We start from the raw sequence: 27194 nt of genomic DNA, 5'->3' as shown, positions 1-27194 counted from the left end.
AAAATCTACTGGCTTTGCGGTAAAGCTGACTGTAACCAGCTCATAAAGCTGATATCTGTGTCCTTCAGCAGGAAGGAAAAATCCTGTCTGGGGGAGCCTGTCCTGTAGTGTGCTTGGGTACAATAGCTCTCTTTTTCTTTACAGGGTCAAAAATTCAGCAAAAGAAATTAATAAAAGGCCTTCTCAGAGGGGGAAAAAAAAGACTCTCTACCGCCAACCCCACTGCCCCCTCCCACCAAAAGATAGAGACAGAGAATTTTAGAAACAGGAGTTTATTCACAGTGCTTAACTAAAAGCAGACTTCCTCTGGATTAGAACTGCAATTTACATAATGTATAAAATGTCAGGATGATATTCTGGTTTCTTACACACACTGCTGATTTTATTGTATACTTTACAGTCTTTATCCTCCTACAAAAATTTCCCCTTTCTAAGTTTAGATAATTTTCTAACATAAAGAGTAGGCATTCACGTTTTCTTTTTGAAATAAAAAGGCAAAGTGGTTTGCGATAAACACTTGACGTTCATGGGCATTCGCCACGTATATAGAGAGAGAGAGAGAGAAAGAGAGAGAAGTAATAGTAGCCAACATTTATTGAGTACTCTCAAAATGCCGAAGTTCTAGAATTGTTATTAGTCAATACATAAAACATCACTGCAAAAGTCCTGTTTAAAGGTTGGGACGAGTGGTATATGTTTAAATTCGAAATTCCAAACAGAAATTTCGCCAACTTTAGAGGCTGATTCCAATTTAAGCTCCATATCGAACTAAGATTGCCCTTTCTGAACCTCACTTTTCTTATGTATAAAATGGGACAATATTACATATCTCTCAGGGCAGTTGGGAGCCTTAATTTAAAAAAAAAAAAAAATTAACATTTCGAAGGTAATTGTCAAAGTGCCTAGAACAAAGTGGGTGCTCTAAAAGTTAGTACCCTTCCTGTGTCCTATTCATTATCTGTTATTTAACTTAGAAATGAAAGAAAATTGTGCTGCTATGTGGACCTGGCCCTGAATTTCACATTTCTTTTTTTTTTTTTAAAGATTGGCACCTGAGCTAACAAACTGTTGCCAATCTTTTTATTTTTTCCCCTGCTTTTTTATCCCGAAATCCCCCCAGTACATAGTTGTATATTTTAGTTGTGGGTCCTTCTAGTTGTGGCATGCGGGACGCTGCCTCAACATGGCCTAATGAGCGGTGCCATATCCACACCCAGGATCCGAACCCTGGGCCGCCTGCATGGACTTTACCACTAGGCCATGGGGCCGGCCCCTCACATTTGTTTTAAAGGAGGGAAATAAGCACTTGTTCACTTTCTTTCAAAAATTGCAATAATAATGATTACACATTAAATTAAAACAAAACATCAAAATACCATTTCAAAGGACTCATTCCAATGTAACAGCTCCTCTCCCCCCACCACCATCTCCAAAATATCTCATTCAGGAGAAAGAAGAGTTGTAAAATAATTTTGTTCCTCAAACTTAGTAAAAATAAAAATGCATTTTACATAGCTTTATTTAGAAAATTCAACTTAGTTTTCTTACTTAGGGTTTAAGTGAATTAATGTAGTTCAGTGGCTACCAACCTGTAGAAAGAGTCTTCAACTGCTGGATTTTGGAGACACCTAGAAACTGTGTTACCAGCACCATAGAAGTTACTATTATTTTTCAGTCTATTCCAGAGATGACTGGTGAGAATTCCAAATTTGTAACACTTTGGAAGGGCCTATGACAAGGGTGGCAAATGATGTCCCTCAGGTCCCCTAGTCCCACCTTCCCATCTACGGCAGGCATGACTAATTGATCCCAGTACTTTTTCCCTGTGAATCTAGACTTGGCACTTGAAAATTTCTCAAAACAAGTTTCCAGGCAGGCAGCCACCACCAACTGATCAGAGTTCCCTTGTGAGTTGAAACCACCCCCAGACTAAGCTAAAGGTTGCCTTTGAGCTACTTATGGAAAAAAGGGGCAGAGGGGGCATGCTTTCTGAATAAATTAATAGTCTTCACATAATTCTAACGGGAATATTTATCCTATTTATGAGACCAAACTTCTCAGGCATTTCATTACTGTTCACTTAGATATAAATACCTGTAATACTACTTATCAATCATTCTTATCTCATCATTAATAAGAACTTCTTAAGAGTCATTATGAGATAAAATAATCTTGGCCAGTTCAAATTGCTGTATGTCGTTAGAATTAATGAAAGTGTACATCTTTATGAATAGTCTATAATTCAGGCTCTTCAGTAATTAGGTTGAAATGAAGTTTTACTATATTTCAATTTTATTTTCTATAGTAGTAGATACATGTAAGCCTACCCCTGGGGTGTCTTCACCCAGATAAGCCTCTGTTTTTGTGGGCAGTGTAAAGATGTACCCAGAACTGATTTCTTCAAAACAAGCACTGTGAAACAAATGTCTGATTCTTTGGCCAGTGTGCATCAGTGGCAAAACAAACAGGCCATTATACTTGTGGCAAAGAATGAGATTGCAAAGTCAATGAGGAACAAGGCACATTATCAGCTGGTCCACATTGTAAAACAAAGGGACAAAAGCACTGTTAATACAGGAAAAAGCCAAAGTTTCGTGGTTCTCAGTGAACTTCAATGGTTTAGGGGATCATCCTGAATGTAAGCTGACTTGTCTCTATTAGTTTCCGTATTTTTCTTAGCAGATGACATGTTTCCCTTAGCTTTCCTGATCATGATCTATTAAGCAGTATTATTGGGCACTGGCCTCCTTTTCTCTCCACATCCCTCAATTTGTTGCTCTCCAAATTACAGCCTGTGTTTATTTAGGACAGCTGAAAAAGTCACAATGTTTGAAATGCAAGCAAACTTAAATTCATTGCAAATATCTTGCAAGCAAACTTAAATTCATCGCAAATATCTTCCTGAGTGGGGTTTTTTTTTTGGGGGGGGGGTGGCAATATTTGAAATAAAGTACTCATAACTAAAGAATTACATTGGAATTTTGCAAGCACTTCTATGACCTAATCCTGTAATTTAGCCTTTAAACTATAAGGAATTGTGAGACCACCATTATCCAATGTCATGTGAGATGAATTTTTTTTTTAATTTCACCATTTTTAGCTAGTGGAGAGGGCAAAATATTGTCCAGACTGGCTGAGGAGGAGGGTGCTATTCCTTTCTTTCCTTTTTGATGCTGAGGGAGACAGAGGCGCAGGGAGAAACAAGCAGGAATCTGGAGAGAAGTTTTACTCCACCCATTTTTCCTGCTGCCTCTGATGAATGATAACAAAACAAGATCTATGCTGGGGGGATAAAAATCTCCCTAAATATCCAGCCTTATCCACACTGAATAAGAAAGTCTCATTTCTGTGTATCCACATTATGCTATTTGCTGGCAAATTAACTCTTAATTCATGGGTTTTTCCCTCGAAGGGTAGGGAAGAAAGAAGCAAAAAAAAAAAAACCCACAAAAAAACAAAAAGAAACTAACTGCCTATTAGTTTTAGTTTAAGATGAGGCTTGATAAGCCTCAGAAGCCACTAATTAGAAGGAGCATGCTAATTAGAAGGAGATTGTGACACCCTTCTCCCCTTTCTTTGCTTGCTGTCATTTGGTGCATCCTCCAAGGCCCAGTCCAAATGTCCCTTCTTGGAAAATCATTCCCAACCCTGTCCCCCATGCTCACTGCCCCAGAGAGCCACGCTCACCCTCCCTGACTACTGTGCCCTCCTCTAGTTTAGTCCTCATGTCCTTGAAGTTGACCTTGTTGCTGTTGTGTCTGCCTAAAACATGAGCCAACTGAGCTTGGGTGCCAGGCTAATGCATCTTTCTAGCTCAGCACCCAGAACAGCATCTGGCTACTTACCTAGGGTCTGTTGACTAAGTAAGTAAATAAACAATCCAAGAGCAGTCAATAAGAAAATTTAAGGACCTTAATTTTTTATCCTCCAAAATAAATTGAAAATTCGTCTACCTAAGCTGCAGTGGAACTGGTGTTCAAGGAACATTGTCTTGTGATCAGCTTTCTCTCCTACATCCACTGTCCATGCCTGCCACTGGCCACTGCTGCAGACAGTTACCTGGGGGAGGATGGAAGAGAGGATGACTGGGGTGGTAACAATCTGAGCTCGTGCCAAAACTCTGGCGGTCGAGGCAGAGGCAGAGAACAAGATGGCGACTCCTCAAGAGGAACACATCCGCTCAGCCCAGGGGAGGGGGACTGGCCCGTGCACTGAGGGTAGAGCCCTGCTTAGCCTTCTTCCATTTTCCCTTCTACCAGCACCACTTTCAGAGGATGACGTCAGTGGAAAATGACTCCATAATACATGCCACTTATAGTAGCATCCCCACAGATCCAAGCTTAACTGTACTCAAACTGTCAATCAAGCAACGCAAAGGAGAAAAAAGAAAGTCCTGCTCATTCCATGTTTTTTTTAACAACCCTCAGGCGTTCCACCCCCACCCCCACCCCGGGGGCTCCAAGGGCCAGGGAAATTCCTATTTCTTTTTATGTTTACTGGAATGAATTATCCTCTTGTAGACCCTAAAGTTCTTGCGGACTGGGAATGACAGGCATGTTTCTGTGTTCCCCATGGGGCCCAGGACAATTTGCAGGCTGTACCCTGCAAAACTGAAAGCTCATGGTCAAGATTATATTTTGGATAGAAGACGGCAGGTAGCAACACTATTGATGCTACTATTATCTAGCTAAGGGACCTGGATGTAAAATCGCTCTGAGCCAATCAAAAGGCCCCATCCCAGTTGGCCTGACCCACCCCAGGGAGCTGGCAAGGGCCCTGTAGACAGGTGGACCTGTTGGGCACCAGCTGTGCCTCAGCTGGCCCCGAAGAATGAATGAGCTTTACCCATAAAGAGATGAAAATATCTGAGCCAAGTACCTGCTCCTCACTTTTTCCTAGATCCAAACACCCAAAAGCATAAGGAAGAGCTTAAGGAGTGGCCTTTTGGGTTCCCAAGGACACATTTTATGATCAGAGTTTCTGGAAGTCTAGAAATTTGGAAGGTTTTGCTAAAATCCTGCCCTTTCACTGCAGCCAAGCCTGGGTTGAGGAGACACCTTCTCCAGGTTGTGGTAACACAGGCCCAGCCTTTTCTTGTCTAGCTTCAGGAGGCATCGGAAGTGTCCTGAATCAGGCAATTTCCTTTCTGGGGAACCTCATGTGTGCACACAATAAGAGCTCATTTCCTCCTATTGGCTTTTGTTTGAACAGTTTCCTTTGATATGGGATGTCTTCCGCTCTCCTTGCAGTTATTTACATCCACGCATCCTTCTCAACTCAAGATCCACTCCAACTGGAGTCAGGCCCAACTGGCCTAACTCCCATGGCTCCTCCCTCCCTTCTGTCTTAGATTAAGCATCAAATGTGGGGCCCCCAATCCAAACAGAGTTAGTCTCAGGGTTCTCCATCGGTTTTTGCAGGATGCAGCTGTGTATATGTGTGTGTGTGTGTGTGCTTGTGTGTGTATGCATTTGTGTGTTTTAACACCTCAGTGGGATTACTGGTCACCAATCATCTTTGTTTTGCTTGCTTTACATAGCATCAGCGAACTAGACACACAGTTGGATTTTAATCAATACTCTCTGAATGGAGCAAATGAGCATTTTGACGATGATTCAAGATAGGGGCCGTCCCCACAGCATAATGATTGAGTTTGGCATGCTCTGCTTTGGCAGCCTGGGTTTGCAGGTTTGGATCCCAGGTGTGGACCAATACCACTTGTCAGCCATGCTGTGGTTGCAACCCACATATAAAGTGGAGGAAGACTGGCATAGGTGTTAGCTCAGGGCTAATCTTCCTCAAGCAAAAGGAAAAAAAAAAGAGGAAGATTGGCAACAGATGTTAGCTCAGGGCTAATCTTTCTCAGCAGAAAAAAAAAAGAAAAGAGAAGAAAATGCTGATAGATTTGAAGATTTGAAGGTATACTTTGATTTGGGAACATTTGGTAATCTTTCTCAAAAGAGAGCTGAAAGAGAGGATTTTTCTATCCCAGAGTATCATAAATTCCTCTTTGCACTCCCTCCTCTATTTTTGAATTTCTTTTTTGGTTTTCTGTGCTTATTTCTCCCTGAGTAATGATCAAATGGACTCCGTACCACACTTCTTTCCTCTTGTTCGCGTGTGACCCAAATCCTATGATCTGGAGCTCCAGCAAGCACCTAACTTTGTGTAAATCTCTCTGCTGTTATGGGTGCTTGGTGGGAAAAAGAGGACATGTGATACTGAGTCTTCCAACCCAGGCAACTGTGTCCCTACCTCCAGGAAGGACGGAGCGTGCCATTGCAGGAAACACCTTGGAGCAATCCTTGCTTATTTATTCTCTAAGCAACAAAGGGCCAACCTTTCCTCAGGGACCAGAGGGCCAGAATAGACTGGCAGATGTCAGGAGTGTTTCTTGGCCCCAGAGGAAATTCATTCATTCATTCATCCATTCATTTCCAAAAGTTTAAGATCAGGAGTTTGGTCCCAATGTGGGCCAGTTACCGACTGCTTGAATGACCTAAAAACAGCCCTAGTGGGGGCAGAATCAATCTTTTTTCTTTTTCTTGAAGAAGATTAGCCCTGAGCTAACTGCTACCAATCCTTCTCTTTTTGCTGAGGAAGACTGGCCCTGAGCTAACATCCATGCCCATCTTCCTCTACTTTATAGGTGGGACGCCTAGCACAGCATGGCTTTTGCCAAGCGGTGCCATGTCCACACCCGGGATCTGAACTGGTGAACCCCAGGCCGGTGAGAATCAGAACATGCGAACTTAACTGTTGCGCCACTGGGCCGGCCCAGGATCAATTTTATCTGTGCCAAAATGGCTCAAGACATGGACTGTGATGGAGCGGGGTCAAATGCTCCACTTTCACACATGCACTGTATGAAACTTTCCAAATGTGGCCCAGTCCTCCTGTTTTCAAAAGCAATTGCATGGGGCTGGCCCCGTGTCCGAGTAGTTAAGTTCACGCGCTCCACTTCGGTGGCCCAGGGTTCACTGGTTCGGATCCTGGGCACGGGCATGGCACTGCTCATCAGGCCATGCTGGGGCAGCATCCTACATGCCACAACTAGAAGGACCCACAACTAAAATATTCAACGATGTACTGGGGGGATTTGGGGAGAAAAAGAAGAAAGAAAGAAAAAAGAAGATTGGCAACAGTTGTTAGCTCAGGTGCCAATCTTTAAAAAAAAAAGCAACTGCATTCCTTCAATCCGGGACAACATGCTCCAGGGTCTCACCATTCCTACAGAGAAATATTCCCAAAAGACTGGCATTAAATTACTTTGTAGGATATAAAGCCTTCTTGCATTGTGCTGTAAAAACAGTAACATGTTAACTGTAGAAATACTCATGTTGAAGTCCCTCCTCTTTCTGGAATGTTTAGAGGGTCAGTAGCATTACTTGGGGATTATTCCCAATAGCTTCATGTTCACCCAGAGAAATGTATCCAAATATTGTGTATGAAGTGTTTATTCTGTGCAGGATAGAAAGTTCTTTACATAGATGATCTCGTTTAATCCTAATCATCTCCCAGAGAAGGGAGCATTATTAGCCTCATTTTAAAGACGAGAAAACCGAGATTCAAATGCGTTTTAAATTTTGCCCGAAATTGTGCATCTAGTCTCTGGCGCTGCCAGAATCTGAATGCAGAATTTGATTTGTCTCCTAACCCCTCTGCCAGGAGGTCTGTTAATCATTTGTGTTCAAATCACTCTGTGTTTTTGCAATAAATGCAGGTTCCTGGGCCCTGCCCCAGATGTCCGAAGTCAGAATCTCAGGGGCTGTGGCATCTGTCATCTGTTTTTTTTTTAACAAGCTTCCCAAGAGTTTGTGCAGCCAATGAAATCAGCATTTGGAGTAACTGGGAAAGGCTTTTGAAATGGGTTTGGAAAGAAAACACAACTTCTTTCTTCTCCTGGGCTTGGAGTTGGGTGGGTCAGAAATGTAGTGCAGAAATATGACCCTGTCCCAATGGCTACAGGAGCTCCTTCTGGCCTCGACTGTGGGCATACTTGTCGTTTACTTAGTTTGCAAGTGGCCCTCAAAGGCAAATAAATAGGTCGATCCATTTTGTGAGATGTGTGCTGAACATTTTGTGCAGCCAAACGCAGCCAGACCTATCTGTCCTACAGCAATTAAGCAACTAAAACTTATTTTAAAAGTTAGGACACTCTGGGTAACTCCCCAGTTTATGGGCTTCACCCTTAGTCTCTCTCTGCCCATTGCCTTCATCAGCCAAACTTCTCCGAAGTTTAAATGCAAAACAGAGCCCTGGCTGAAGGGGTTAAGGTTTAGCTGGCCTCTTTTCAGTACTGAGGTACAACTTCACAGACATATGTAGTCTCTGGTGGGGGGGTGGGGGGATGACACATTCACTCTTCATGTGTAATAGAAACTTCGGGGTGTATTTGGCTGGATGAGGGACTATGGATTTCTGCAGGTGTTACGGCTAATAATCATCTATAGAAATGCTTGTCTCAATAACCAAAGGCTTCAGTCATTTCATTGCATTCCACAAGCATTTACTGAGCACCCACTACCTACCAGACCATGTTAAGGTGCACGGGGATGGCTACAATGAGGGGACTTGAAAATGTGACATCCATATTGACAGATTTTGTTACTTAGGAGAAGTACTAGGCTCATGAATTATCTTTTGCTGAAGCCAATCAGATGAAGGAAAAAGCTAAGGAAAATGATAAAATAACAAAAGCACGGCACATCACATTGGTATAGCACTTGAGAAAGAAGCAGCAATGGTATTTTACGACTTGCACCTTTCCTTCAAATTTACCCAGTGTTGTTCACCTTGCTTGTTACAGCAGAATTAGACCTGTTCCTACAAATTTTCAAAAACCATTTCTCCCTGGTGGTCTCTGCCCATCCATCCCATGCAGCCTCCTTGGGCTTAAAGCTGCACCAGGTGCCCAGCCCACCTTCCCTCAAACCTACAGTCTTATCCTAAGCCTGCTTCCTCCCGGCTGACCGCCATCTCTCCACTGATTGCTCTAAATAGGCCACAGTCCCTCCGTGAACACTTTCACTTTCTACTCTCCCCGTCCCTTTGCCATTCGGCTCCTCATCACCACTCTCCAAAAGTGCCTCCCAAAGGTCTCGACTTCTGCATGTCTTGGTACCAGGCTCAGTCCTCATCTTTACTGAACTTCAGGATCTGGCCTTATTTCCTGTTATCACCTAGTTTTAGGAAACCCTGATACAGATCCATTTTATATCACCAATCAGCATTATTTCTAGGACACATTGAAAAGCATGGTCCCTTCTTACAGAACCAAAGGCATTGATAGGGGTCCTGAGGCCCACACACTTGTCTCAGGGAACACTGGCCTTCTCTGAAATGCTCTTCACCTTGAATTTGTATGCCAGTGGAAGCGCGCCTGGGAACTCCCCTCAAATGTAGGCCTTGCCCAAGGCTGTGCCATCAACCATTTTCTGGATCACACTTGCTTCCTTAGCTATCTCAACTCCTTTTATGATTTCAAATACCATTCCTTTATGGATGAATCCCAAATACACATTTAGCTCTGCACTCTACAGAAAACTTGACCAGCTTCACTCTAAACTTCTAATAACCAAAACCAGTCTCCTTACCTCCCCGTCCTCCTTCGTGCTCTGTTGTGGGCATCACGAATGTTTCTGGTACCTAAGTTCACAGTCTCCAGGTGATCTTGGACTTCCCTTAGCCTCAGTAAGTCCTGCCCATGCCCTTAGGAAGTAGCTCCTCATGGGCACATCGCCTCCTGCTGGATTCTCATTCCAGCCCAGGCCCTCAGGACTTCCTGGGGACCTGTAGTTCTTGGCTCTGACCTGTGCTCCCAGAATTATCTCCTAAGGCAGTGCCTGATCCCATCACTCACCTGCTCACACACATGTGGTGGCTCTCTGCTGCCCTCAGAATAAAGTTCAAAATCCATAGCTTGGCATTCAGGGTCCTCCACAGTTGAGTCCCCGCAAGTAGTCCCTAGACTCTGCCCCAGGCTCCAGAGGAACCTGGATGGGTGCTTCCCAAGTGCACACCTTGCCGTCTTACCCTTCTTTCACAGGCCACGTCAGAGGCTCTCTCCTCCAGGAAGCCTTCCCTGCCTCACATGGACAGCAGTGATTACTGACAGGGCACCTTATATCTCCCTTATAGCATGGATTCCCTTCGCCGTGGTGATTTATTTACACATTTTATCAGTCATACTAGAGTATAAATTCTGTGAGGGGAAAGGAAATGAGGAAAATTTAAGAAACAACTTTCTGCTCTTCTTTAACCTTTCACACAGTATTTTTGTTTTTTTTTTCCTGCAAATTTTTATGTCACCAAGAAAACTTCCCTGAGCAGAACACCTTCGCCCTGGCAGAGCAGGTAAAGATTAAATTCACAGTGTGATCAGCCCCTTCCTCTCGACACTGTGGGCGGGCACTTCTGGTGCGTTGTTTCACCAAATCTTCACAAAAATCCTGAGATGTGGGCATGATCATCTTGATTTGTGTCAACCAAGAGATCAAAGCTCCGAGTGATTTGGTAACTTTCATTCATCCTAAGTAGCAGAGCCCGGACTTCAAATCCGGGTTGATGACCTGCGAGCTTTGGATTCTTGCCACATCCTTTGTCACCCTTATTTGTTTTTTGAGACCTGAATTCCCTTGACCTAAACGGACTACCATGAATCTAAGATTACACAGCAAGAAAGGGCAAGGTGGACTGTCACCTGCCATCCCCTGGTTGTTCCTTCCTCCGTTAGTCTTGACTACCAAATAGGAAACAAAACAAAACAAAGCAAAACTTTGGAGAAAACTTTCATGTGTCTGTGAAAAATAAAAACAGAGGGAAAAGGAGATTTTGTACATCACGACAAAGTGGCTTTGCTATCATTATCGTTATTACTATTATTTAACATTAATGATTTCCTTTTTTTTCAAGTTTGAATTTGAAGTGTTAACTTCCCCTTGGCCCAGGGGTAGGAGAAGTTCTGACCCTTCGTGGTTCTCCTCATTAGTGGGAATGGAGCCCCACCTCTGGAGCCGGAAGGTTAGGAGAGAAACAGATAAGGAGGGGAGGCATCAGATGGATGAGAGTAAGAAGTAGGAGTAACTTCCAACTGGCTTTCACTTTATCTTAGAATAGACAGTTCTAGCTAGCCAGCGACATTTTTAAAACTTTATTAAAGACAGAAAAGACCACATATCCTAAGTGTCTGGCTCACTGGATTTCCACGAAGTGAACACATCTATGTGGCCCATGCACAGACAGAGACATACCCTAGTGGCAGGACCCTGGAAGCCCCCCTCAGGCTCCCTTTCAGTCATATCTGCTTCCCCCAAAGGGGGACCCCTCTCCCTAACTAGCTGCTACATCGCACTAGCTGGCTACGTTTTCAATTAACCCTTTGACTATTCTGGCCAGGACAGCATGTGTTCTTCGAGAAGTCTTTTCTGGCAGCAATTGCCATTTCAAAGCAGAAAAAAAAAAAAAAAAAAAGAAAAAAAAAGAAATGTGTGTGAGGGAGTAATTTTGTATGTAGGAGAAAAGTGTTTCTAATTTTCAATCCTGAAAATGTGAGGGGAAGAAAGAAGATGTGAAGGAGGGAAATAAGTCAGTAAATGCAGTCTCGTTCTGCTTCCCCCATTAGAAGCTGGAAGGCTTCCAGCGACATGCCATTTTGAGAAAGGAAGCAAGCTGCATGGCCCTTCTCTACCTGCCTCCGCCTCGGCCTGAGCAGCTCGGCTCCTCTTCCCACAGCCTTCAAATATGTGCAGAGGTTGGCGCTTATTATTTAAGAGCAAAATGTTCACTAGGAGCCTGACATTGTATTGAACATGTGGTTTTGATTCCCCTCCCCCCCCGTTTTTAACCAGTGAGCAAGATAGAGAGTGTCACAAACCTCACTCCAGGATTTGCTGGGTTCTGCCAAATTGTAATGGGAAACTCACTGCCATGCCTATGTCCCCCTTGCTTTAGCAGCTTCGGGGGCCCAAGGGCTACCAGCACTGAGGAGGGACTCTGTACTGTGGACCTGACGGCACACAGGCCATGTCGGGGCTTTTCCATGACTTTCTGCACTAATTATCCAGCTGGAAGGACGAGATCAGAACATCAGATATAAATCCTCAGCTGCAGAACAATTAACTCAAGACCCAACACGTATCTAACTAAGGAGACTAATATTAACTCCAGTATCCACAACATTTTAAACAGCAACATTCTCCAACTTCATATCTTGGGTTGTTGGCTGTCAGTGTTTGCAAGAATAATCGCTCCTCTCAATGACTTTTTCTGATCAATTATTTAGTGTAGTCTGGGTTACACGACATAAATTTTATCCTCAGGGGGAAAAAAAATTCATGCTCCCTACTGGTCAGCTAGAATATTTGTAGTTTTAATTAAAAAGACAAATTTTCAGCATGGCAAAGAGTGTTGGCTGGGTTTATAGGATGTTAGTAAGACTAGTGGTAAAGAAAAAAGAAAGAGTTTGTGATAGACTAAGGGCCTGGGGATCTTTAGGTTAAATATCAGCCTGGCAATTTTCCTAAGAAAAACTGGGTGGCTTGCTTCAGCCAGAGTCTGAAAGCCTCAGAACACGCCTCCTCTGGGCTTGCTCTAGATGGAAACCGGCTGGCGAGTCGGGGAATGGTGGCCCAGCCCTCCTGCCCTTCCTGTGTTTGCTTAGGGTGCCCCTGAGCAGGCCGGGCAGAAACGAGGGAGAAAATCCTTCCTGGTTTCTCCCTCGCCCAGGAAGGAGGGCAGGTTAGTGCATCCTGCTGCCTACTGGAGCTGGGATTAATTAGTTCCTTCGGTGACCTTGGTATCTACTGATGGCAGAGTGTGTCTCTAAGCTGCTGAAGACTGTGCTGAGAGCCACAGAGAGACTGGGCAGGGCTCAAGCCACTGCTAAAAGGATCACCATTTTGTTGCGCCAAAATGCAAAAACGACAGAACAAAAGAAAGCCAAAAACAACGTGTGCTTTACCTCTGAAAACTACCTTAGTGTGGTATTCAAACTGTGTGAACATTATCTGTCTGTCTGTCTGTCTATCTATCTGTCTATCTCTATATGTTTACTAATCTATATCTACAGCTGAGTGTATATTAATCTAAATCTCTATCTACCTATCTCTGTATATGTAAATATTAATCTATAGCTATAACTGTCTATATTAATCTAAATATGTATCTATCTACCTACAACTGTATATATATTTATATACATAAATATAAATATTTGTATATTTATAAATATATATAAATATAAATCTATCTGTTTATCTGTCATCCTATGGGTAGTTTTGCCTGTCAATGCCCTGTGTTTGCTAGGTATTTCTGGAGGTGCCTAGAGCCTATTGCTGAGACTGGAGATAGACATTTTCCCCAAATGCACAAAATGCTTTGTCACCCTCACCTTGCCTCTATCCATCCACTTTTCCCAGCTGTGCTCAGGCCTGAACGAAGTTAAGGGGAAATGGAGAGCCCCACCCCTTTCTCTATCACAACTGGTTCAAAGTTCAAGTCTAATAATGATATGGGTCAACAACGTGTGACAAAGCTGCCAGAAAAACTCAGTGTCTTCGGTTGCATAAATAAAAGTATTATATCCTGAAAAAGGAGGGGCCAACTGTTCCTATCAGAGGAAGCTTGACTGCTATCTTTAAATATGTGAAGGAGCTTGCCTGCTGAAGAGGCATTTGACTTGCTTAGGGTCACTCCAAAGGCCTGGATGAGGACTAAGCAGTGAAGGCCATGGGGGTCACACTTCATTTCAGCACAACGAAGAATTTTTATAATGAAGAGTTATGGTTTGTATATGTTATGGGGTGGTGATTGTCCAGGCAATTAGAAACTGCCTGTCAGGACTGCAGAGGGCACACACGAGTTGTGCTAGGTAATTCCTCCAATTCCTTCCAACTTGGGATTCCCTTTTGATTTTCTTCCTATAGTTTTCGTTAGTTGGGTGGATCTCCGAGAGGAGGGGCTATCAGAGTCCTGTGTAGTGTGCAAAGTTCCTCTGCCAGCCCTGCTGTCCCACCGCTCGCCAGTGTTCTGATGCCCGACCACCTGGAGGAACTTAGACGCACTGGAGTAGCAGGTCATGGGAAGTAAAGAGTTAAAAAGACCAAAGCTCCTCCGTGTGGGTCCCAGCAGCCCCAGAGGCAGCTAGCGCCTTTGATCCTGCCTCTTAATTGCAGCCTAGTTGCAACAAGGAACTTTAAAGAAAAGAAACAGGGAAACTCTAGAGATAGGGTTTGTTTTGTTTCCTGAGGGGATGGTCTTTGTGGTGGCTGCCAGAAAGCTGATACTTTAGGGTTCAAATAATGGGCTTCCTAAGGGGGCAAATAAATAGTCTTTTCTACCAGCTAAGAATCAGGTGTGACTAGAACCCCAGAAACACCGGGCATCTATGTGTGCCATTTATCAGGGATGCCAGGTACAGCCTTGGCAGAGAGAACAGACCCGGGAAAAGAGACCGTGGGTTAGCTCGGGAGCCGGCAAAGCAAGAGGGAAAGAGAGCCTGCAGTGAGAGGATCATCAGCAGATGCAGCTAGAGGGAATGATCACATGCCCTCCATGGAGAATGGGGCAACATGGGTAAAAGAAAACAGCACAGCGTGTGCAGAGGGACCTCAGTGGAGAAGAAAAGGGATTTCTAAGAATTCTCATAGACAGTAGCAAAGCCACAACCATACAAAACATCTCACTCTTGTACAGGCCTCGATGCTGATAAAGAGTTTTTACACGTGTTATCTATTTAAGGTATCTGTAAGATACCTTAGATACCAGGGTCTTTAAGCTTCTTCCAACACACACAGTAGATTCAACAGTAAGGAAAAGGCCAGCTAACCGCAGCAAATAATGGAGATGATGCTCCAGCCGTCCCTGGTGATTTACCAAGTCCCTTTGTGAGGAGGAACTCCTGGCTAAAACTGAACTCATTCCTGCACAGTGTGCCAGTAATTGCTTGTTTGGGTTCTATTTAACTGTTTAGTGAGTTCTGCTAATGGTCTGTGCATTTGCACATTCGTGAGAGAAGTTTTTCTAAAGCAAACCCCTTTTTGTTGCAACTCCCAAGTAAGCACCGTTGGAAAAGATCTGGCTGTTTGGAGACCTCCAACTGGGGCTTCACCCCTTGCTCTGTCACATGTCCATGTGTGACCTTGGCAAGTAACTCAGCCTCCCGAGCTTCATTTTCTTCATAAAAAGATTTGACTGAGTTGATGTAAATAAAGCTCTCAGCAGAAGGCTTGGCATATAGTAGGCACTCAACAAACTCAATAAACACTTGTTCCCTTTCATTCCTAAGAGGTTATTGGTAAATTAAAAATGCATAAAAATACCGGCCATCCGTTTGTGGACCAAATGGGCATCTGGGCAGGGAAGACTTCCTCTAAATCAGTTTAGTTAGATTCTAGGAAAGAGGGGTCACATGTGGAACATACAGAAAAATGGAGCACTTGAGGGGAAGGGAGACAGATGGACACAAAACAAGATGTAAGACTTACAACAAGATATAAGTCTGTCTATGGTCAGGCCTGGACATTTCACTTAAGCTACCGCATTAGACAGCTATCATCTCTGATCATGGCTTCATTTATATTGCAAGATTGTAAAACTAGCATTTTGAAATAAATGAAATTTTAATTGCATATAACACTTCCTCTATACTCCTCATATTCTGGAGAGAATGAGGAGACAATGGCCTTATCTACATCTTAAGGGAAACAATGAATTTGTCAGAGTTCTCTGAACTAATCCACTGAGGGTGTGAGGACTGAAGTAGGCAAATCAGACTTGCAGGCTCCATTTCTGACCATCATTTAGGGAAAAAAAGGAATCTAAGGCTGAATTAAAATGCATACATTTTGTAGGAAAAAAATATCTCTGGAGCAGACACATAAACAAACACACTGGCCTTCCCTGGAGGCGATGAGCAAATCTCTTGGGGAATTGGTGAGAGTCTGTGTCCACAGAGAAGGCAACCTCCAAGGGAATGAGGAGATATCCACAGACCAGCCATCTGTAGCCACAGAGCTGCTCGAAACTGCTGAAGTCCCTGCCTTCATGACCTTGATCACAGCAGCTTTGGTGCAAGGCTCATGAGATAAGTCAGTTCAGCTTCAGCCCCACTCTGAGCCTGAGCTGCCTGGAAAGGCTTACTGTGTCGAGGAGGTAGGTCCTGGCCCCAGCCTTACAGAGCACGCCTTTAAAAGCATCCCAGACTTAGTCACCTGCCACTATGACATTTATGCTAGCAAAGCTGTCATTGTGTTCTAGAGTCTTGCAGATAAGCAGCATCTTAATCATCTGGGAGCTTGCTAGGGATGCAGAATCTTGGACCCCACTCCAGATGTCCTGAATCAGAATCTACATTTTTAGTAAGATCCCTAAGTGATACACACATGGAAGTTTGAGAAGTGCCATTCTGGTTTAGTCACTGTAGGTATCTGGTATGAGGGCAACAACTATTTGCATGGTTTGACTACTTTCTCATTTTCTTCAGAATAGTTCTTATGGCTGAGTTCAGTTGAGACTTGCTAGATTCAGGAATAAGTGAACCCCTGGGTCTTTGAGAATGGGATGACCAGTGTCCAGTGATACCTCCAATCGCTCTGGAATTACTGGCCTAACAAATGATCCCCCAAAATGTATATTTTGAGATACAGAAGTCCCGATAATTGTTGGTTTTGAATGTTTTCTTTTGATTATTAGCTAAGATCTACTTTTTAAAATGTCAACTGTATATATGAAAGATACAGCTGTGAAGATCCTCTTATCAATCCAATAAACATTCTGTGGCTTTAACCATGACAGTGAACCAGTATTTGCCTCCAAGAGGGCCATGGCCTGAGCACTCATGTCAGAGAGGGTCGACTATGTTCAGTAGGCTAATGCAGTGTGGGAGGCTGCACTGTCATCACAGCATGGTGCTTCACAGTCTTGGTTATTCATTTTTAGGTTGATAATTTTGCTTCTTTGTGGGTATTTGTTTTCCTGACTATTTGCTAGCTCTTATTCTCTTCTCGGACCCGGTAGTCTTCCACAGGGCTCATCCTTGGTCATCTTACTGTCTCCATTTATGCCCACTTCTTCCTAGAGGTTGCGGGCATCCACGGCTTCAACTATGGCTTCAATGAAGGTGTATCTCAGTTTGTATTTGCAGTCTAGTGTCTAAGCTGTTCTCTTTACTCACAATGTCAAATGTCTATGGGATATCCCACTTGGATGGCCCATCATTAGCTAAAAACACCATTACCAGAAGTCAAAACTCATCCTCTCCCTCCCTCACCTGACCCCACACCCACTGATTGTTCCCTTTTTCCGTCTATTCCCATTTTCTGTTGGGGTTTCATTGATATTTCTCCTGCTAGAAACTCCAATGTCATTTTGGCTCTTCTAAGCTCTCACTAGCTTCTATTACTTTTCCTTCAAGATGACTTTTGGATTTGTCTTTTCTCCTCCATCATCATACTGCCATTCTAATCCAACTGCTTCCTATATCATGCCTGAAATATTGCAAGTTTTTCACCTGTTAAAAGTTTTCTAACCTCTAACCCTCTCTTACAAGTCTCAATTAAATCCTTATAAAGCATTAGACATGATGTAGGTAACAAAATTAAACTCCTTCACATGGCTCTTCAGGTCTTCCACTTCTGACTTCCCTCTGTCATCTAGCCTTATTTCCCAGTGCTCCTCAACACTTAATCCCTATTCTCCAAAGTCAAGTTCCGCACTGGCCCCTACATCACATCATGCTGTTCCTCTTTCTTGAGATGACCTTCCTTTCTCTAATTTTGACAACTGTCCTCTGCAGTTACATCATTTGATCATACACCCCATCAGAAAAATACTTTTGAGCAGGAACAACCACTATAAGGCTAGTTACTTATTTATAAATGTTATACTTATATAACAGTACTAATATGTTACATACATTATCAAACATATATGAAAATTGACATTTTAAAAGGATGAGCTAAATAATATATAAGATGTAAGTTCAATTATTTCTTTTCCTTACCTAGAGGATGATCTTGCCCTAGGCTTGGTATGTAGACATCCCATTTTAGAAACAGAGATCTGGACAAAATATATCCATTCAGAGCTAGAGGAAGTATCTCCTCCTCCTTGAAGCCTTATCTACTACTCCAGCCCAAACTGAATTCTACCTTCCTGAACTCTGAGAATATTTAAAATTACAAGTAGTAAATCATTGATATAATATATGCTTCACCAATACTTTTTAGTTGATTAATTGAAGCTTGCATCTAGGATGCCAGAAATTTATAGATTTTTAAAATAATTCAATATCTTAATTAAAAACATTACTGTCTTCCAAAAATTGCTTGGGTTGGGCTCTACTCCACTATGCAACATCCATTACAAGACGACTCCAAGTCAGACCGCAGTGTAATTTCATTTAAAGACTGGTTTGTTTCATTAAATATCATATGCATGGATTCCCATAGTTTTGGGGACTAGCTTTTCCACGTTTTGGCTAGTGAGATTTTTAACACATTTCTTAACCTCACTCAAATTCACTTCTTATTTAATTTATAAATTTACAAATAAATTTATAAAATAGGGACAAAAAGGAATTTTTGTGAACATTAAAAGAGATAAGCATAAAAACAGAAATGATATATAATGTAAGACAGTACTATTATTATTAGACCTAGTATTTATGTGTTATAAAGTAAATTATGTAATGTACAAGTGACATTTCTAAAATAATTGACCTCCTATTTCTATCTTCAGCTTTTGTTTCTTTCTGCAAATGAATTATTTTTATTTTCTCAATTTTATTTGCTCAGCTGAAAACATAGTGCTGTCTGCCTATAGGACTCAGGGTCTGATGGGTCTGAGTTCAAATGCTGGCTCTGCCAAGTATTAGCTGTGGGATCCTGGGTGTGTTGTGGAACCTTTTAGAACTTCTTTTATCTGCCAACATTAACTTCGTTAGGATAACATTAACTTCATAGGGTTCTTCTAAGCTTCAAATTACATGAGATGTATGTGTAACGCACCTAGTTTATAACACATGCCACTAAAATATTAATTCCGCCCCCCCCCCCCCCCACACACACCCTGCCTCCAGCAGGCATAAGAGAACTCAATGAGATGCTCTCATGGGCAAATGGAATCCTTTGAATTTTAGTTTCATTGTTGTCTTTGGTTTTCCCCCTGCCTATAGGCTATTTACCCCCATTAATGAATTTAATGTTCTAGAAGCACCACCCTGCCATCCACAGCCAAACTCATCTTGCTACTGTGTGGCTGAGTTGGAGCATGAAGCCAGTATAGGTTTCGTTCCCTAATGCCTTCTGGGCGGTCAGAGCTGAGAAAGTGAAGCCAATCAACCTCACTTCTTGCTTTGCTTCCACATCTAGGCTGCCTACCGTACTAGTTATAAAATGCTCTTGTCCAAGAAAACGTTTGGGGGCAGGAGATAGCGACATGCATGCATGTACCGGGAACCCTTGTAAGTTTTTCCTGTTCTGCAAAATTCAAGTCAATTAACCATTGAAAAAATAAACGAATAAAAGTTTTAAAAATCCAGCTTATAACTCATCTCCAGGAGCATTACTTAGCACACCCTGCCCGAGTGCTCTACTTTTAGGCTCCCAGTTTTTAACCCTCTATTTGAAGTGTTAATTGAGACAACGTCTGTGAAAACCCTTTGTAAAGCGTAAGGAACTATACATATGTTAATTATCCTTCTGAAGACATTTGTGTGCTGACCTATTCTTATCTTGTTTGTAAGTATCTTGTTCCTCAGCGATTGTGTATTGCAAACTGCTTAGGACCAGGGACCTACTGTGTTTTCCAGTCTCCTGACTCCTCCCTCTGTCCTCCAGGGTGGCTTACCATTCCCAAAGCTCTTCCCCGGCAACCAGCTCGCCTAGATGCTCCTAAACCTCAGAACCTGCCCATCTGCCTGCCAAGACCCGTAGCTAAAAACAATTCTTTCAGGTCAGTCTCCTCTCCCAGGTCTTCCCATTCTGGTCCCTTACCTTGTGGCTTGCCTATGCCCTGAGAATACACACTAATTTTGACGTTAGGGAAAAAACAAAACAAAACTTTGTATTTAAAAATGGAAATTGAATTTTTAAAGTAACTATGCTTTTAAAATAAAACGGGGGAAATTTCAATCCCCCAGAGTCAGGAATCAAGTTTCCTTGGTGGAAGGGGACAATGAGATAATTGCATCAGGATCTTCCCAGGCACCCCGAGGCCCAGAGGTGTGGGAGAGGGTCTAGGATTTCTTTTTGTTGACAGTTGTTTAAGGCTTTTTCGATGGTGCGCCCATGTTCCCCAGTCACTTAGGGGCTGAATCTCGGCTTGCTCTGGGCAGCCACTGGGTGATTGCTCTCGGCAGCCTTATTTTTGAATTTTTTTGCAGGATTCGCATATGTCTGTCACTCATCTTACATCTTTATATGTTATTTAAACAGTATTTATGCTGAGAAATAAAGGTGAAGAAAGTACATATAAATATTTAAAGCAGAATTTTATTCTCCCCACATACACCAAAACTGCCTCAAACCTACAATTAATGTCCGATAGTTAACAACATTAAATAACGTTAGCCAATAAAGTTATTATTAAAGTCCTGGAAATTTACAATTTTGCATCATTTCTTTCTGTCTTTTATTTTGCACACACACAAAGTCAGGTATTAGGTAATTGACTTGTTCTAACCAAATAGCGAAAGCTGGAGGACCCAGGAGGTGTTTAATAAACACTTGTTGACTGATTGATGGAATATACCGACCTAGGATCTCCTAGACAATGCATTCTTTGTCAGAGCACTAAGGTAAATCGGTGGGTCCACTTTTATTACCAAGTGTTTCTGCCATATTGAGGGGAGCAGGACAGCTGAAAACTTGTCCATCAGCCCTGTGGCCCAGGTTCACAGAGGAACGAACCCCTGGGCCTTACCTTTCACACCTGTTTTCACTCTCAGCAACAGAGGCGGGACTAGCCTCAGCCAAACAATGCTGAGCAGTTGGAGGCACAGTCCTGATGCAGACCCAGCCATGACGCCACCTTAGACTCCTTACTATGAATATTATCACAGCTGCAACTAACAGTTTGTGCACATTAAAAAAACAAAAACCAAAAACCAACTGAGCTGAGTAAAAAGCAGGAGAGCAAAACACTATTGTAGCTAATTTACAAAGCCCAGCGAAGTCTTCCTGCCTGGTTCGTCTGAGAGAAACCAAAGCATGAAATATCTAATTCCTTGTCCACACGGCAGTACGCATCTAAGCCCAGCCAGTTCAGTTGACCATTCCAGAAAGGATGTCTGGGCGCATGACGCTTCTCTTCTTTTTGCAGCCACTCCCTCTCTTTCCTTGCTGGGGGTTCAGGCTGGGCCTCAGGAAGATTTTATGAAAAGAACTAAGTGTTCTCTGCCCTCTTCTGCTCTGCCCCAGGGTTCCATGCTCATCTGGCCTGACTTTGGACCTACAGCTTTCCCTTGACTTTGCGACCTGCTGGTGTTGATGGTTCATACCTCCCTACATTTCCATAATGCCCCTTGCCTCCACTGCCTACCTGCTCCCTAGAGTTGCCAGGTTTCTCTGCCTGGTGTGACAGTAGTCACTATTTCTGACCCTGCCAACTCTCATGTGCAGCTGTACCTGGAGATATTAAAGGCCCCCAAACTACGTTTTCAACAACCAACATGCCCTGCAGTTGTACCACCTTTTCATTAATCAGAATCCTTTACTCCTTGCAATGTTACAACCTAGTTCTATGTTGATAATATGTTTTATCATTTTGAAAAATGTAAACAAATCAATATACCTTCCTTCCCATCTTCTCTTGTTATCGGGAGGAAAACGCAGGAAGAAAGGAAGAAAAAATGCATACAAGATTGAGCCTAGTCGGTCTACCGTAAGGAATTCTCTTAAGCTCAATATCTAATTTCTCTTCTCCCAATTCTTTCCTGGAATCTTGAGTACCTGATCTTGAATTTCTGTGGCACTCCCTGAGCTCGGGACTGGCTGGGAGCCATGTGATATTGATTTGTTTTCACCATAGCAACAGCAAATTAAAACAACTAGCAGAGAGAAGGCAGGCTGCTAACCAGTAAAGCTATATAACCAGTATATTTTGTAAGCATATTTTTCTCCTTTCTTCTTACTTTCTCTTTTATTCACTCTACTTTCACAAATTCAATGCAAAAGTCAAAGCAAAAATGGCATTAACTGCTGTGGGCACTACAAGGCCTATGTCTGAGAAAGTCTGGTGCACAGCTTCTGGTATATTACACCAGATAAATGGAGAAAATGTAAACAGCAAAGCTTTGATTTCCTTGGAAATTTTATTTGTTGTTCTAAGAATAAATGTCCCTAGAAAATTTACATGAGTGTGAAGTAAAGGGTTTTGTATAAATGACTATATTTCTTAATACCCTAAGACATTTGCCAAGAGTTTCATTAATAAGGAGGTTTTATCCCTTTGTACTTTAAATAGCTCATTGTGCCAAGAGACAAACAACTTTTTTCTTTTTTTGGATACAAGGTCAAGGCCTCTCTAAATGCTAGAATTGTGAGGGAAAGTGTAGCGAGTATTATTCAATCCTATTAGGACATAGGAAAATTGAGGTGGGCACTTGCTGAAGGCTACACAACACTCTGAAAGAGGATGTAAACTTGAACGGGGAACTCCCAAGCACTCCAATCTGTTCTAATGGAAATTCTTTCTTAAAAGGCTCCTTATTAAAATCTAGCCGTCCCCAAGCCTCCACGACCAAGGCTGCCACCTGTGACACAGGGTTAACAGCCTACAGTAGTGGACTTCCCTTCCTTCTGCCAGTCTGTACGAGGACATGGTGCTCTTTATATAAAGCAGCTGTTCCCAACATCCCAACCAGCCGTGAACTTGGTGGCATAACCTGGATCCTAAATAGTGGCTCTGGGGAAACTGGGAATGGGGCCATAGGGACTGTCCACCCAGGTGGCAGTGCCGGGCAGCACCAAGGGGAAGTTGGGCCAGAAGCAAAGCTGTGCTCCGCTCCCCGCTGCTTTCTTGCCAGCAAAGCCAGAACCCTGCAGAAAACCTGCTCTGACCCACCCGATGTGAGGCAGGTAGGAGAAGATGCCCTATTTATGCTGGAGATCGGTTTAAAGGTTTAGAAAGGACCGGCTAAAATATGAAGACATAGCTCAAGACCTGCCAAGTGAGAGTTAGAATGTTCCTGGCCAGGACATAAAGAAATATTCCTCTCCGTGAGCCTGAATAAAAGAACACAGAGCAGAAATAGTTGGGAGATGACGTCAGAAGTTCTGGGCTAGTGTCCTGCACTTCTCCTTGAAAGTAAAAACAGTGGGTCTAGAAGAATCTACGTGGCATTGCCCTTATTTAAATGAGTACTCTACTGCTCCTCACAAAACAGGCAGGATGGCCAAAGAAACTTCATTTTATTTAAAGATTATAAGAATGTCTTCTTTTTAAAAAAACTTTTATTGTCCCCAAAATGCACATATTACCCAATTAACAAATATGTTTCCACTTAACCTTTGTCTCTTAAAAGGACAGTAATGTTCCTTGAAGAACATTCACGGTGGTGGTTAGGCAAGTCAGATTTTTTTCTTCGCTTCAGTGCTTGCTAACTATTCTAAAAATGTTACACATTTATTGTAAACACATGCTTCCGAGGCCTAACAAAAAAGCACAGTTTCCTCGTGCCTGGCAGAAATTTAAAATGGAAAAGGGCAGAAAGAATTCTTTAACAAATATATCCTTTCCTTCTCTCGGGCCAAGAGTGTTAAAAATAAATCTTCTCCATCGTTTCTCACTGGTGCTTCTCGGCAGGAAAGTTGATATGGTTCAGCATAGTGAAAACACAGCTTTAAAAGCTAGCCTGCCCTCATTAAATTATTCTGCTGGCTGTGTGTTCTCATTAAAAATGCATAAAGATCAGATAATTGCAGTAAGCGTTATTAACCCAGCTTTACTTTTGAATATAATGGTTCCACTTTTAAGCTGAAACAAAGGCTCAGACATGCCAGAAAAAGAAATGCAAACATTCAAGTACAGTATCGAAAACTTGTCAGGAAGCTGCCTCTTGCTGGCTTGTTAAAAATGTGCTTTTGAAACTCAATTAAAGCCGTGGCATTGTAGCCCTAGGTAGCTCCCTAATTTCTAATAAATAGACATATTTTTTGGCTAAACGTTCGATGGATGATTATTTACCATGAAGTTTTCTTTTCTTAATTACAAGTCTGTTTTCAAATAATAGGATCAATGTAAACTTTATTTATTCAGGAGCTAACTATCACAGTATGAAAAATTTCTATAACAAGAAAATAAGAATGCTCCCAAGAATTCAAATGGTTTCTGTTGAATAATAAATGGATCTATTCTTTGAATAAAAACTCATTTTATGCCTCACCCCGAACAGGCGGCATAGATTCAAGCTTTGCCATTTCTTTTTCTCAAATCAAAACGTTACGTAAAACCCCAGGGTCCCCTGCAAGTATTACATTTGAATTAGTGGAATCCAGTTTCCCTGGCTTTCCTAAGCAACACACATGGAATGCAGCACACTGCAGCAAACTCTTTAAACATTCAAAAAAAGGGGGGGGGAATGATTCTCCTACCTTGTTTAGCTCTGCCTTTCCTTCCCTTTTACAGTAACCCCAGGAACATCTGGCAGAATCAAGCGGCCGAGGCTTCTCCGCTGCATCATGAGGAAGAAATTTCCATGTAAATAGTTCTCATTCCCTGTTTATTGTACTCTGAGAGCCGTCTGCCGTATCTGGAAAATTTTGCCTTCAGATGATGAAGCAAAGACAGTCTAAACTCTGTTGCTGTAAGCTGCAGCCCTTCCTTCCGACAAATCCCTCCCAGCCACGGGCAGCCAATCCCCAGCCAGCTCGTCAGCCCTATTCGTCTGAAACTGGCCCTAATAGGATGACTGACACAGCAACACAGCACTTGCAGTGTGTGAAAACAGTGCATCCATACTGATGAAAGAGGAATTTCCCTCTCAGAAGAAAGCAATCAGAGCACCAAGACAAAGTAGCACGTAATTGGCAGAGCAGAGAGGGGTAGCTTGAGAAAACACCCTTTAAGACAGGCAGCCCAAAGCTTGTGGCTGCCCTACAAATACTTTTGAAAATACAACGCTCTGTATATTCAAAAGAAATCCAGGTTGTATATGAAAGTGAAGTCATTATCCCATTTGACAATACATATATATTAAAGGAAAAACAATTCAATGTCTGCCATGGAAATTAATACCTTACAGAACCTTTATGTGTGATTTCCATTAGTGAGGGAGAATGTATTAGCCAAGTACACATTCAAAATCAAAACATGCTTGTACCTCTAGCACACAGTTTTCCTCTATAACATCTGTTATTGCTGGGGCTAATTACTGTAGCCCATATATCTTTCATCAATGTTTTCAGACCCACTGGGGATTTTAATTAGGGAATTCTGAACAATAAAATTGATATCTCTACATTACCATTTTGTCTTCTTGGCAGGCACCCATGAGAAGGTTAGGTGTGCCTTAGCCTAATCCTAAAGTACGTTAGGTGCCGTTTGATAAATACTGTGCTTTGGTCCATCTTGTCATTAATGAAGCAATGATTACAGGATGATGTTTACTGCTGAATACACACGCACCTGGCACATGATCCAAGGGCGCGCCATCAGGTTCCACTCCACACAGCGTGATCTACGAGGTGCTGAAGTTTCCTGAGATAAAGCAGGAAAAGGAATGGAAAGGTTAGTGAGGGTTATTCATTTTTTTCCCAGTCAACAGTACTCCTACGTGCTTTGAAAAAAAACGTGGCATTTGGGAAACACAAAAAGCATACATTTTCCTTCCACTACACACAACATTTTGAATAAAAAAAATTAAGTGTCATGATTATGTGACTGGACCAAAGCAGGGACAGAGTCCCATTCATTTGAAAGGTTGAACTCAACGCACTATTGTTTATAAACAACTGTGCGATGAATCTGTAATGAAGTAAGAGTTGGGGTGGAATGCAATGGTTTCTTTTGATTTTTGCCAATTGCATTTTAAAAACACAGTGTTTAATATGATTTGTAGGCTATTTCTTCAATAGAATACCATGCTTTAGTCCCCTCCAATTTTATACTTACAATGCTTTTTTTCATCCCAGTGTAAATCCGTCATATATCATAACTTGTAGGTTTTCATCTACTGTAATTTTTTTGGAAATTTAAATGATCTCTGTGGTCCAAGAGGTAGAAAATTATTTTTAAATATTAATATACTTAATGTTATACCGCATGTAAATGGACGATCACAGGTTTATGAAGCTACTCTTCCTGATCTCCCGTTAATTTTGGTCTTGAAACTACAATTCCTTTAACTTCATTCTCAAAATTTTAGTCATCCTTGACTCATTCACCCATTTTCATCCATTGGAACTAAGTCTTGTTGGTTTTTCCTTCTAGGTAGTTCAGAACTCTGACATATTATGTAGATAATACAAATGCTAATAAGTTGGCTTCTGGACTCAAGCTTCTCCATGTTCAAGCTCCCCTGCTGCCAGACTGGTTTTCCTAAGTCATGTAAAGTCATGTTCCTTTCGTATTCAAATTCTTCTCTCTATAAAATCCAAATTACAGACTTTCAAAGTCCTTCATGATCTGGCTCCTCTCTTTCTACTGACCATTTTCTCCACTGTTTTCCTAAATGAACTTTGTGTCATGTTTATTTCTCCTGGACCTGGCTCCTATGTTCCCTCCCCAGACCTGATGCCCAAGAGCTTCACTTGACAAAATCTTACCCAACCTTTAGACCTCAGCTTGTCTTCTCTTTCTTCTGTTATGTCTTCCTTGTTCACGTTGTTTTCTCTCATGCTCTCCTTTGAAAGCATTCTGTACTGTTCATTTTACCAGACCTTTAAACCTGTATTGATGAGTTGATCTTCCTGTCTCAGAGGGCTAGGTTTGGGTAATGTATTAATTAAGGCAATGTACATGAAACATCTATACAGCGGCTGGCACATGATAAATGCTCACTAAATGATGGCTATTCTTATTGTTAGTTCCACATTGTTCATTGCATTTAGCAAGATGCCATGCACAAACTTGCTGATTTCATGATTCCTGTCTCAAGAATTGACATGATATCCATCCAATTGAACAAGCCAAAAACTGGCAGTTGTTCTTGACTCTCCTCCAACACCCAACCACCATATGAAACCCATTATCAA

General features: G+C 42.2%; 1 protein-coding gene across 10 annotated transcripts in view; it reads right to left on the bottom strand.

The window, feature by feature from the left end:
- The window catches only part of MBNL2 (muscleblind like splicing regulator 2), a 154190-nt gene extending 129219 nt beyond the window's left edge, over nt 1–24971 (bottom strand). For 4 of the 10 annotated variants that reach the window (XM_014864867.3, XM_070520047.1, XM_014864870.3 and 1 more), the window contains exon 1: nt 24594–24830. The gene's annotated coding sequence lies outside the window, so the exon portion shown is untranslated. Of the gene's footprint in view, nt 1–3953; nt 4060–24593 lie in introns of all 10 variants that reach the window. The other 6 variants (XM_014864869.3, XM_014864871.3, XM_014864874.3 and 3 more) reach the window with 3 other exon arrangements.
- Nucleotides 24972–27194: the final 2223 nt, after the last annotated feature.

This window comes from Equus asinus, chromosome 11, assembly GCF_041296235.1.
Source record: "Equus asinus isolate D_3611 breed Donkey chromosome 11, EquAss-T2T_v2, whole genome shotgun sequence".
NCBI classification, from domain to species: domain Eukaryota; kingdom Metazoa; phylum Chordata; class Mammalia; order Perissodactyla; family Equidae; genus Equus; species Equus asinus.
The sequence above is the reverse complement of the archived record's forward strand: the minus strand, read 5'-3'. Positions and strand labels throughout refer to the sequence as shown.